The 3,057-nt window shown below is 49.5% G+C and overlaps 1 protein-coding gene across 1 annotated transcript in view; it reads right to left on the reverse strand.

Moving 5' to 3' along the window:
* Akr1a1 (aldo-keto reductase family 1 member A1) overlaps positions 1-2,730 on the reverse strand; it is a 16,592-nt gene extending 13,862 nt beyond the window's left edge. The window contains exon 1 of the mRNA XM_004639186.2: positions 2,549-2,730. The gene's annotated coding sequence lies outside the window, so the exon portion shown is untranslated. The remainder of the gene's footprint in view (positions 1-2,548) is intronic.
* Positions 2,731-3,057: the final 327 nt, after the last annotated feature.

The following is a 3,057-nucleotide window of genomic DNA, read 5'->3' on the forward strand; positions in this document are numbered from 1 at the left end:
CGGTCCCTGTGCTTTGCTTAGCTTATTCTAAGTAGGTGCTTTAGACCACTGAGCCATCTCACCAGCCCCTGCTATTTGTTTATCAATAAAATTATGAAAAAAATAGAGCAAATAAAAATGAAGCTTCACCATTAAAAAAAAACAAACCCACAAAAGACAAAAATGTAGGGTGGGTGTGGTAACACACGCCTGTAATCCCAGCTCTTGGGAGGCTGAGGCAGGAGGAATCATTAGGGTCTGAGAGACCAGCCTGGGCTACAAAGTGTGCTCAAGGCCAGCCTGAGGGGGCCAGGGAGATGGCTCAATAGAATAAACGCTTCCCTGGCAAGTGCAAGGCCCTGAGTTCAATGGGGGGGGAGGTAGCCTGAAATGCACAGCAAAACTCTGTCTCAAAAAGACCAAAAAAGTTTAAAAATCTGGCTCCCACCTTCTTAATTTCTCTACTTCTTAACTGTTCAGACTCAGTAACAGACCTGCCAACTCCAGGCCTCTGCACATTTTCCCTCCCTAAACCTCAACCTTGGGGCTGGGGATACAGCTCAGTGGCACAAGCACCTGCTTGGCAAATGCAAGGTCCTGAGTTCGACCCCCAGTACTGCAAAAACAAAACAAAATAATAAATCCCAACCTTGCCTGGCTAACTGCTTTTCACCTTTAGCATATACTTTACATTTCTGGCTCCTCCCAAATATTCACTCATCATTGGATTTTGCTTTTTTTTTCAATACTGCTTCTCACCATTGGCTCCAGGGAGTGATGAGCTACATTTTTTATTGTTTACATTTATTTGTCAGTATAGGGGTTCAAACCTCAGACTTTGCACATGCTCGGGATGTGTTCTACCATCGAAGTACATCCCTATTCTTTCCCCCTTTACCTCTTGGGGTTTTGGTCTGGGCCTGGGACTCAAATTTGCAGCCAGGTGCTTATGACGCTGAGCTATATTCTCATTTCCCCCATCTACCTCTACCTCTGTCCTGAGACAGGATCTCACTAAACAGACCCGGCTGGCCTTGAATTTTCAATACTTCTGCCTCAGCTATCCAGTATTGCAAGTGTGGGCCACCAGGCCTAGATTTCACTGCAGTTTTGTTTTGTTTTGTTTTTTAACTGTACTGATTTTTTTTTTATAATTTTTATTTGTTTATTTATTTGCGTGTGTGTGGCCAGCTCAGCCCACCAGGGGGCGGGGCTGGCTGGCATGTGGTGCTGGGAGATTGAAACTCTGTCCCTGTGCTTTGGTAAGCTTGTTCTAAGTAGGTGCTTTAGACCACTGAGCCATCTCACCAGCCCCATTAACTGTACTGATTGCTTGTGCCTAACATTCCACATTTTTGTTTCTATAAATCTTTCCCCAGCTGGGTATGGTGGTGCTTGCCTGTGATCCCCACATGTAGAAGGCTGAAGCAAGCAGATCTCTGTGACACTGGGCCAGCCTGGGCTACCCAGTGAGTTTAAGGACAGCCTATTTGAAAAAGCAAATAAAAAGGTAAAAAGGCTTCCCTGACAAACCTGGGTGTTCTGTCTGAACCTCTATACACATACACACACACACACACTTTTGAGGAGGGTTAAGATGGGGTTGAGACAAGGTCTTGTTATACAGTTCAGGCTGATTTTATGGAAGTGCTGGGATTATAGGGGTACACTCCCTGGCCTTTCTGGAGAAACACTGGGGGAAGCCGCTGTTTCCATCACCTTTTTCCTTTACTTCTTGGGAAAATTGGAGTCACCTCTGCAGAACATTAAAACATCTTAGAGGGGCCGGGGAGATGGCTCAGTGGAGTAAGTGCTTCCCTGGCAAGCGCAAGGATCTGAGTTCAATCCCTAGTTCCAGGAAAAAAAAAAAAAAAAAAATCCTAGTATCCTTTTTTTTTGGGGGGGGGATAAAACACAAAACCTCCCTCCTACAATATTTCATTGGGCTGCACCCCCAGCAAATTCCAGGGGACCAAATGGGATGGTGCTGGGATAAGGAACTTGAGAACTTGAGAAAGCAACAGGCCTGACCAGAACACACCTCTTCTAGGGAGGTACTGCAGCCTTGAGTGTAAATAGTCTAAACAAAAGCGCTAACTCAACCGATCCGCTAAGGTTCAGCCCCATTCTCACGTGACAGCTCAGGGGCCGAGGAGTAAAAACATGTTTCAGTTTCCCCAGACCCAAGCCAGGTGCAAGCGAACTCCTCCGCGCTTTCTGCTGCACCTCCAAAGGAAAGGCGGAGATCTCTGGAAACTACAGGTGAGGAAACACGAAGAAGGTGGCAACTGCACTTTACAGACCACCTTCTACACGCCACCTTCCACGTTCAAAGCGTTCTCTCCCATAATTCCCGCCACAACGTGCCTGTTCCTGTCATTTCACCACGGAGCAAAGAGGTTCTCACCCAAGCTCACGCAGGAACAGAAGGGAAACCTTAAGTCCGAACGCCAGCGGGCTGCCTCCAGCATCCGCGCTCGCGCTCCGGCTCCGGGGAGGGGACACCGCGGTACTGAAGGCTCAAAGCCCCCTCTTCCGGAAGGAGGGGCCAGCAGCGGGAAAAACTCACCTCAGCCAGAGAACTGATTACAGAGACAACAAGGAAGCCAAGGAGTACACTGCACCCGAGCGAGCTCCCCGGGTCTCGGCTTAAATCGACCCTGAAGAAAAAGTTCCGCCCGAGGGGGCGGGCCGAGCAGCCCGGCTGCACCGTGCGCGCCGCACCACGTGAGCGGTCTTGGGCGTTCCCGCCACGCCCCTGGCCGCGCACACTGTGCTGCGCCTGCGTCGCAGGAGCTCCAGGGCTTCCTGGTGAGGACCGGGTTGGGTGCCACGTGGCGTCATCTCCTGAGACCCGCCCCGCCCCCAAACGTGGTTAGCAGGCTTTGCTCAGCTAATTTCAAGCAGCTTTTGGCCCAGTGAGCAACCACGACGCAGAAGGTGTTAAGAGCAAAGAGCATCTCCTGGATCTCCAGACTTCAGGTGCTAGAAAACTTTGCCTGGATCGTGGACCCTAGTCCCACATTTATGTGCCAGGCACTATGATAAAGGCTTCATAAATATGATTCTTTTCAATGC

Source organism: Octodon degus, unplaced genomic scaffold (genome assembly GCF_000260255.1).
Source record: "Octodon degus isolate 3935 unplaced genomic scaffold, OctDeg1.0 scaffold00107, whole genome shotgun sequence".
Lineage (NCBI taxonomy): Eukaryota > Metazoa > Chordata > Mammalia > Rodentia > Octodontidae > Octodon > Octodon degus.